This window comes from Haemaphysalis longicornis, unplaced genomic scaffold (assembly GCF_048455015.1).
Source record: "Haemaphysalis longicornis isolate Haplotype H1 unplaced genomic scaffold, Haemaphysalis longicornis Haplotype H1 scaffold_4, whole genome shotgun sequence".
In the NCBI taxonomy this organism is placed as follows: Eukaryota; Metazoa; Arthropoda; class Arachnida; order Ixodida; family Ixodidae; genus Haemaphysalis; species Haemaphysalis longicornis.
The window spans coordinates 77,864,395-77,874,386 of NW_027526361.1; positions in this window are offsets into that span (position 1 = coordinate 77,864,395).

Here is a 9,992-nt window from a genome sequence, read left to right on the forward strand (position 1 = left end):
CACGCCACGTAACTAGAGAGGTTCAGCATAGCCGGTAACGTACGCGACGCTAGCAGCGGCGGGTACCGGCACCCGGCTGTACTGCGCGCATTCGAGCCAGGGACGGGAAAATGCGTCATTTCTGGCTTTATTTCATCGCTCTATTCACCGCACTGCTGGAGCTAGGTGGTTTAAATACTTTGAAGCAGTGAAGAAGTATGAAAGCGGATCTTGAGATCTCAATACGATAATATCAAGGGAACCACCGCGCGTTCCTATCGCCGAGCAGCCATACAATGCTTCGCTGAGCTGAGCTATATCCGGTGCATTAAGAAGCTAGCAGGAGAACCCACGCGGGATTGTGTTTTTCGCAAGAGCTAGGCTCCTCTCTTGTTAGTTCCTGAATGTCCTGCTGCGCAGTGGCACCAGCGCCCGAGGAGCAGCTCCTGCTGACGCTCACGTGTTACGAATCAAATTAGTACATATTTACATTTCTTCGTGCCCCTTGGCACCGTGGATTAGAGCCAATTTTAGATGCAGAGCATCTGATTCACTCGCCTTGTCCCTCCGGCGTCGTCGTCGTCGTCGGCGGCGTTGTCCACCCCTCCCACATTCTCCTCGCCGCGCCAGCTGCACTCTCCGCCGCTCACCCCCTCTCCTCTCCGATAGCGAACACTCTCTCGCGATGGGCATTGGATAGGATTCGATTGGATTGGCTTGGATTGGATTGGATTGGATTGGATTAAAGTGGATTGTTTTGGATTGTGTTGCGTCATAGCCGCGGCACGTTGCGTCATAGCCGCGGCAGGCGCGCTGGGGCCGGCGCATGTGCAGTACTCTCTCTTCCGCGGTTTCCTCTCCTTCGGGCGCGCTGCGCATGTAACCGGTGTGCCGTTCTCCGGCGAAGCAACACCAACGCTTGGCTCAAACACCTAGAGTCCACGCCGCTTTACAAGTACGCCAACGTCGTCATCGACTGGGACCGGCTTACGCAGTCCCCTCAACGTTGTGCGCGCTATAAAACGCGGTCCCTTCGCCGCTCCGCCTATGCGTCGCATCTACACAGGGGTTCCCGAGAGGGGAGGTGGGAGTTTTTTCAAAGACGATAGTCTTTCTTGGGCTACTTAAACCCATAAATTTTGGTCTGTCTGTCCGTCTGTCTGTCTGTGACTCGATTCAGCCACCCGGCCAAAGCAAAACAATGCCTACGCAATAGTCTTATATAGTCACAGCTAAATCTGCCCGTCTAAATCCGGTGTAATGTTCATACTTGTCAACATTGTTGAAGAAGAACAAGTCATTACGCAAATATAAAACAACAAATTAATTCAGAAGTGATATTTGCACTGTTCCTTTATAAAAAATCAAACGTGCTTGACTTCTGCGAAATGAAATACTTAATCAACTGCAGAAAAAAAATTCACTCCGCCGTCGCCTGCTGTCGCCCGCGCCACTACAGCTTCTGGCGCCATGTAAAGAAATCAACCGGCAACAGTTACGAGAGGTTCGACTAGATAGGTTCAACCAGAGTCCGAAAAGCATTGACGGACTCTGGTTCAACGTTCTGCTTGCAACGCACGTGGAGTAGGAAAACGCGGTTCTATAAACGCTGAAGCAGGGCGCCTCGATTCACGCGCGTCTTCGCCGTACGGCAGCGTTGGCATCGAGACACCCGGTTTGGAGGAGCGGAACGCGGAAAATTTAAAATGATTTAAGCAAACCTTTGGCGTCTTTACCTTGGGAGGAGCACGACGCAAGAGGAACAACATGAGAGGTGAGCGGGAAAGCGAAGGGAGGCATTTACTTGGCAAAAGTCGATACAGACTATCGTCTTTTGACCACATTTGCAACGAAAGGAGCAGATACGCGGCTCATTTTTTATTTTGTTTTGCTTCTTAACGCTTACTGTGTTACAAGTCTTTTGAAATTTGGCGGGTACTCCAAGCATTTCAAAAATAAAAAGTGAAAATAAGGGGCCGAAAAATAGGGAGAGGGCTGCTTTCTTTTAAGTCACGACTCTTGGTGAGTTCAATTGAGCTGCCCCAGCTCGCACATTCCTAGACCAGGAATAAAAAAAAATTCCGTATAATAGAAAATGAACGAACGGTACAGAATTTATGCGGTTAAAAAAACGAAGGAAACCAAGTTCTCAGGCGGCTCTCCCGCCGGAGCGCACTTCGTATTAATGAGAGCCCTTGGCGACGACACGTTTTTATTCGTTCTTATTGGCTTTGTGTATTTCCTAACACTTCAATTTTTGGAGGGCCATTGATTTTTCCAAGCGTTCCTCGAGATTCCATCGTCGGCCCCTTCATCTTCGTCAGATTCCTGTTGTACTGGTTATTTTTTTCTTGTGCGGCCACGGCGCGCACGAAAGTCTTTTCGGTGCGGAGTAGACGGAAGTGAGTCTGCGGTGAAAAGAGAGCAATTTCGGAAAAGTCACGCGCCAATGGGGAAACATGCTGGCCTTCGTTGCAAGTGCTGTCCTTCTTTTCGTGGATTTGGTAACCCTCAGTCACTTGCGGCTGCTGTGAGCGACCGCATTCCGCTGGTTTTTTCTATCGCAACCTCCAACCGCATTCTCTCACTCTTCTTTCGACCTCATTTAGAACGCGTGCTCTGTTGTATGGCTTGTTTCTTTTTTCTTTTTTAAGGAAATGCAAATTCGTATCCTCTTTTTAGTGGATTCCCCCCTTCGCCATTTCCTCTCCTTACTAGTGGCTTCTGATTACACTCCACCACGTTTTCTCTATTCGCAGGCTGCGTGCTCATCGTAACCATTCGTTTCCTGCTCAGGTGCTACTTGCACATTCCCTAGCTACGCACACAATCTAGAGCAACGCCTTCCACGGTAATACTGGGTGCGCCGACAGGCTTAATAAAGGGTAGATAACGTGTGAGTTTGATTCATAAAAGTCCGGTGAAAGACAAACAATGTGAACAAACTTGTAAACAAGTTATGTTAACCAAATGAGGGGAACTTTTCGTAACACTGACCTTGGCACGCCACGTGGGCTTGGCAAAGCATACTGCGAGGTTGGCATTCGGTTAGGCTTTGGCTCGGGGGCTGTGAATTAAGAAAAAGAACGTTTCGTTGGGCACGTTTTCTTGCCTCAACCAGCGGTAATTCAACTTATCGGGGAAACGTCATGGCTTTTATTAACATCTTCTCAATAGCAGCCTATCGCATGTGTATCCTCGCGATATAGCCACACTCCTATTTAAATTGGCGATTGTTTCTTGTAAAGAAAGCCTGTGTTTATTATCGGTCAAATTGACGAACTTATACAATTTTTTTTTATTTTCATGGCCTTTTTTCTTATTACTAAACTTCAGTCGCCAGAGTCGTTTGAAGGGTTGTTGTACAGTCGGTGGTTGCTTCATGAATCTGATATTGTACTATTCCTTTGCGACTTTTACATTCATTAGTATTTCATTTAATCATCTACTCCGCCCCAACTGTCAACCACCACCGTCGGTATTATAGCATTATCCGAGTATTCGAATAAGGTATTGCTACGGAACGTATTTTCTGAACGGATCATAACTGACTCTCCTTTCGTCTAACCCAAGAGGTGGTTCGCTACTGAGCTATACAAATAGTTCTATGTACATTTTTTTGCGATACAATTGTGTCTTCTTCCAGTGTTAATAATCACAGTGCAAGTTGGAAATCCAGACAACGGTAAAAAACCATGCGGTATTTTCGTGCTGCTAATAGGGAGTTTCAGCAGGGATGAAAACTGGCCCCGGTACAGTACGCCATACACCTGCGCATGCGCCCAAGCAGTTTTTCTGCCTCTGCGCACGCGCAGTAGCGGCAGTCGCCTATCTAACCCATTCGAAGCAGCGCTCGCGAACTGTTTATCTTCATTAAAGGGATATTTCAAAGGATTCAACAATGAATGCCTGGTGGTACTCTCTGTTGCATTTGCTGATATAAGTACCTTGTAAATCGTAGTTGTGCTGGATAGTATAAACGTAAGCGCCCACTCCTGTAGCTTCGCGTCACCGTCGGCCGCGGTGCAACGAAGCGAGCGAAATTAAGAGAACATATAGAGCGAGCGCAAGAGCGGAGGAGGAAATGCGGTGAAAGTTTGAGGGTGAGGGTGGTGTGCTGAGGACGCGCGATACATGTTCAACAATGGTCCGCTCCTGCGGTTTTGCGTCGCCGTCGGCCATCTTGTCGGTGTGTCGGAGGGAAATGTTTTTGTTCCGGAACCTGTTTCGTTCCATGAAATAAAGTTCCCTTCCGGTTAAGCTCGGGAATGAAAGAAATAATCGTTCGTAATTGTACATAACGCCACAGCCGAGATCTCCCCTCCCCCTCTCTCAGACTTAACAAGCGCCGCTACTGCCGCCCCTACCAAACTCTGTAAGGAGTGTTTGTGTGTGCCTGTAGTGTTTTCGAGCCGCGTGCAAAGCGCTAGGACAGCTGTTCGGCCGTTCGCGTTTCGGGGATGAATTCGCGGTTCCTCCGAGATCCGAGCGTATTCTTTTGACAGCATCGGACCCCCCTGGCACTCTGTTCGAGTCCTGCTGTAAACTTGCACGGAAGGGCGACGTCCCTGTTTTGTCACTGATCATCTCTCGCCATGCAGTGAACCATTTAGTTTGCCTTCGGCTTCTTGTCGTCATAACCAAGGTAGCAACATTTGCTGGCCGCTCGACCACCACGCTACTTATGTGACGGAGGTGACGCAGCCCGGTTCGGGGACGCCTTCCCGAATATAACAAGCCTCATAGATGTCGCGAGGCAATTTTTGGCGATTTTCATAGCCTTGTATACAGGAGAGTTTTGATATTCTTTCCCCGCGCGCCGCCGTCGACGAGGCTACTTCATGCTGTGGTGCCATATGGGCCCGGATATAGCGCAATGGGAGGCGGTAGAAACACTTCGGACTGTTGCACAATCACTGAAACGCGCTTCTGAAAGATTTCTGCCCACTATTCAGGCCAAGGGGCTTCTAAGGCGGGTACCATTTGTTAGGCAAACGCAGATTTATTGGCTTAGTGCGATCTAGAGCAACCAAGCTTATTGCGCGACCAAGGTGCGTGATTGTGAGAGAGCCATGCGCTGCAACTGACACGTGCATGTGGGGAGCGGGAGGACTGAGTGCAGAAATGTGGGTGCTCGGGCCACCGAGAAAGACGACAACGGGACACGTTCTTTCGTGATAACAAGGGGTAATGGACGTAGTACGGTAACCACCTATTGAACGAAATCAATCAATCAATCAATCAATCAATCAATCAATCAATCAATCAATCAATCAATCAATCAATCAATCAATCAATCAATCAATCAATCAATCAATCAATCAATCAATCAATCAATCAATCAATCAATCAATCAATCAATCAATCAATCAATCAATCAATCATACCAATATTTATACAGAGGTCATAGGAACTTGAGGATAGCAATAAAATCAGACCTGTTCCACCGGTGAAGAGCGAAGTCCCGCAAAGCTGGTGCTCTGCTACTCTGGTAGGATTTGCTATGTTGAGATTTGTCTGTATTGGAGATTTGCTATAATGGAATATGTGACAACGACGTCTCTAACGCACCGCACAGGTGCCCGCCAAAGAGGGCGCGGCATTGCGCAATGTCAGAGGGCGCAGAAACGCCGCACGTGGCTAGGAGTGTACACAACCAAATCCTTCTAGACTGCAAGCCGTAGGACGTCTGACGTCACGGAGTGCTGGCATCGTGGGATGGCGACGGCCGCCGCGGCTGTTTGTAAAGGCGGCGGCGAAGAGGCGGAGGGCAAGGCGGCGGTGCAACGCGCGCAGAAGCACCCGCTGAAATATTTTTTCTCCGCTTGTTTTCATGGCACTCCACGAGATGGACCCAAAATAATACAACGAAAATTGTTTTTTTTTGTTTATGGTGATATTTCAGTAAGATAAAAGGGCAATTCTTCCTGCTGGTGTATAATCGTTGTAAACATGGGAGTGATATTTTAACAAATTACAGTCATGTAGCGGGAAAGCACTGTAATGAAAGCGCGCTATATATTTCTGCGCAGTATAAGTAGTGCTGCAGCACACCGTGCTCGTCAGTTTGTTGCCGGCGAACGTCAGTTAATGTACGTGCACGTCGTACTGTGGTTGCGTTGGTTTTCTTAGTGCTGTATTTTTCATTATGAATATCGGCCACGCTGTCACAATGAATGGAACATAAAGTAACATCCTCTTCTTGAATTCGACATGCCGAACAAGTGGTGAGCCCGTGAGTAACTGAGAGGCGGGCGTTTTCGGATTTTCACAAGACGAGGAACTCTGTTGGAAATCTGTGCGCGCTATTCCACAAGGGAACTTCTGTCCTTAGCAGTATTCGAGGGGGATTTATCCCACGGAATTTTTTTCGGGCTTCTGCGCGCAATTAAGAGTACGCATGATTTCGCCTCCAAAAAGCAAATTATATTAGAAGTGTACGTGGGGCATACATGGAAAAAGGTTTCTTTAAACGAGGACTTCTTTTTTTAAAATTCCGCGATCTGCACTGCCTGCACGAAGATGTAATTCACGGGCCGTCGTGCGTTGACCAACAAAGAAGCTCAAATATCAGAAATGCCGAGAAGCGTTGACCCTATATCAGGCGAGGGATTGAAAGAAATCAAAGGCGGCAAAGCACCTGGTGAGGATCAGACAACAGCAGACCTATTGAACGATGGCGGGCAAATTGTACTAGTAAAACTGGCAAACCTGTACGCGCAATTGACCGCGAGTGTACCGAATCTCGGAAGAACGCGAACATCATCCTAATCCATAAGAAAGGTGATATTAAGAACCTGAAAATTAGAGGCCGATCAGCTTACTGTCAGTCGTCTACAAGGTACTTACCAAGGTAATCGCTTACAAAGTTTCTGCCACCTTAGATTTCAGTCAACCTAAAGAAGAAGGAGGGTTCCGTAAAGGCTATTCAACAATGGACCATATTCACGCGATCAATCAGGTGATAGAAAAGTGCGCGGAGTATACTGAACTCCTATATATAGGCTTCATAGATTATGAGAAAGCATTTGACTCGGTGGAAACCTCAGCAGTCATTCAGGTATTACGGAAACAGGGTGTAGAGGAGCATTATGTAAGAATACTCGAGAATATCTACAATGGGTCTACAGCTACCGTCATCCTCCATAAGGAGAGCAGTAAAATACCTATAAGGAACTACGTGAGACAGGGAGACGCAATCTCTCCAATGCTATTCACAGCATGAAGTACTCAGAACATTGGATTGGGAACAGGTGGGAGTAAGTGTTAATGAAGAAAACCTCAGTAACCTCAGATTTGCTCATGACGATGCGTTGCTAAGTGAATCGGGGGCCGAATTGCAAATCACGCTTATGGCACTGGACAAAGAGAGTAGAACCGTGGGCTTGGAATCTAATATGCACAAAACTAAAGTACTGATTAATAACATCGGGACAGCACAGCGGTTTTAGATAGCTGGCGAGGCAGTGGAAGTGTAAGCGAATACATCTACTTATGCCAAGTTGTGAACCCGGATCCCAACCATGAGGCGGAGATAATTAGAAGGGTAAGAATGGGGTGGAGCGCATTCCGCAGGCATTCTAAGATAACGAGTGGCAGCCTACCATTGTCCCTGAAGAAGAAAGTGTATGACAGCTGCATATCACCGGTACTCACCTACGGGGCAGAACCTTCGAGGCTCACTAAGAGGGTTGAACTTAAATTGAGGACTACTCAGCAAGCAATGGAATGGAAGATGATAGGTGTAACATTAAGGGACAAGAAGAGAGTGGAGTGGGTCAGGGAACAAACGCGTGTTAAGGACATGTTAGTAGAAATTAAGAAGAAGAAATGGACGTGGGCAGGGCATGTAATGCGAAGGCAAAATAACGGTTGGTCATTAAGGGTAACAGAGTAGATCCCTAGAGAAGGCAAGCATGGCAGGGGGCGGTAGAAAGTTAGATGGGCAGATGAGACCAGGATGTTTGCTGGGATAATATAGTCGCAGTTAGCACAGAACCGAGAATATTGGAGATTAATAGGAGAGGCCTTTGCCCAGCAGTTGGCGTAGATAGGCTGGTGATGGTAGTGTTCTGGCAGCTACCGAACCAGCCCGAAGTGGTTGCAGACCTCAAGGTAGAGCTGCTGAGCAAGGACGAGTCGTTACGTTGTGACACAATAGACGACTGACACATCAGGGAGCTAGTTTTGAAGCGCGTGTTGTGGGGTAGCACGAACATTCTCCTGAAGAACTTTTGTAGAATAACATAACGAATGACGAGATCCTGAACGATCGTTCGTACTAAAAAAAGTTGCAGAAGTTGGGCAATACACAGCACTGAAAGTGGCTTTCTTCGCGATGTAAATACTTTTTTTGAAAAATGGCGTCGATCTAAGCATGTTCAATATCCTAATACCTGTATAGCATTTGTCAGTGGTATTTGCTTACTACCATACCTACCTGACTGCTTGCAATTGCAACTGAGGACGGATAAGTTAGCTAAATACGCATTATCACCGCAAGGGAGTCAACCTTTATTCTTGAAAAACATTGAAAGTTAACGCGCTTCTGTTATTTGTTTAGATTTTTTTTACCATACAGAAAAGCTTAACGCGGAGGTAATTCTTTCCGAAACGAGACTGCGATTATGCGTTTAAACTGTTTTTTTGGCCGATATATTATTATGTAGAAATTTCGGTTACGTATTTGATACACAATTAAGAATGAATTATGAAAAAGCAGCTCCGGGCTGCAGATATCTCTGCTATTGTTTGCTACCGCGCTGTATTGCTAGAAAGTCGACGAACGACGTTTTAAAATGCATGCTATCCTTTTAAGGAAACATTTTTTTTGTTTCTGGCGGCTACATAAAAGGAAAGTATTAAAATAAATGAGGTTTACTTTTTAATTCGTATTTGTGGCAGTATACCTTCCTTTTGAGCGATGGAGGTCGCCCGAACAATAATTCATTGTGCATGCTAAATACATTCCTCAACGACGACCGGGCACCGCGTCCGCCTCTGCTTTGCGACGTCAAGGCGGCAGTGTTCAGGCATTAAAAGTTTAGAGGTTGTTGACACAACTCGGCAAAGAGTCGGCGAGGGTCGAAAGAGTGTAAAGTTGGGTTGTAATTATATTTCCTCCGTAAATGGCCATGTTTCACTCTGCAAAATAGAATGTGGGAAAGCCATATTACAAATACGCAGCTTGCACTGAGCCCCCTTAAAATTGGCTTTGCCACTAAACACAAGTGCATTGATCAGAAGGCTGTTTTCAGGGTCCACCTAGACAATTTTATGTCAAATTATAGAAGTCCTAGGATACTTGTTTCATTTTTTAATGTTTTTCTCGTAATCTAAAAATAGTCTACGCTCGATCAGTTGGCGGAGACTATCACCGGGATGCTAGTCATATATTGCTTCCCAGTACAAGCTGTCATAACGACCACTTGACAAGCCTCGCGACCCCTAAAATGCTATACAGTAATCACTCGTTATAACGAAATCGCTTTACTCGAAATATCGCTTTATTCGAAATTTCTTCCGGTCCCAACCCAAACACATGCATTTTAGGCCGCATTACTCCAAGCGCACGAAGAGCTGGACCCGCTTAGAGCGAAATGGCTCGCGGAGGTGTCGCCGATCAGCGGCGACCCAGCGGCGGGTCAGGCGGTTAATATGGCGGGTTAAGAAGCTGGTGTTCCCTCGGCGATTTTCTCGAGGCGGTCATGCTCTATTTACGCCATCTGACTTATGACAAAGAGTCCAAATGCGTGGTAGAGTGGTTGAATTTTGTTCCTAGGCATTGGTCAATGGCGTGGACGCGGCGGTGCGCGAACACTGACACTCGAAACGTATAATTAGAAGTGTCGTCGAGAGTGGGCGCCCAAAAAACTTTTTTTTCGCAAAATTCATAACTGCACAGCTCGGGACAAAATTGCCCAGTAATCATGCAAACTCCTAGTGCGAAACCGGTCAGTTTTCATGGTTACGCTGTGTACCCACAATGAGCAGTTACTTGTTTTGAGGTGCGA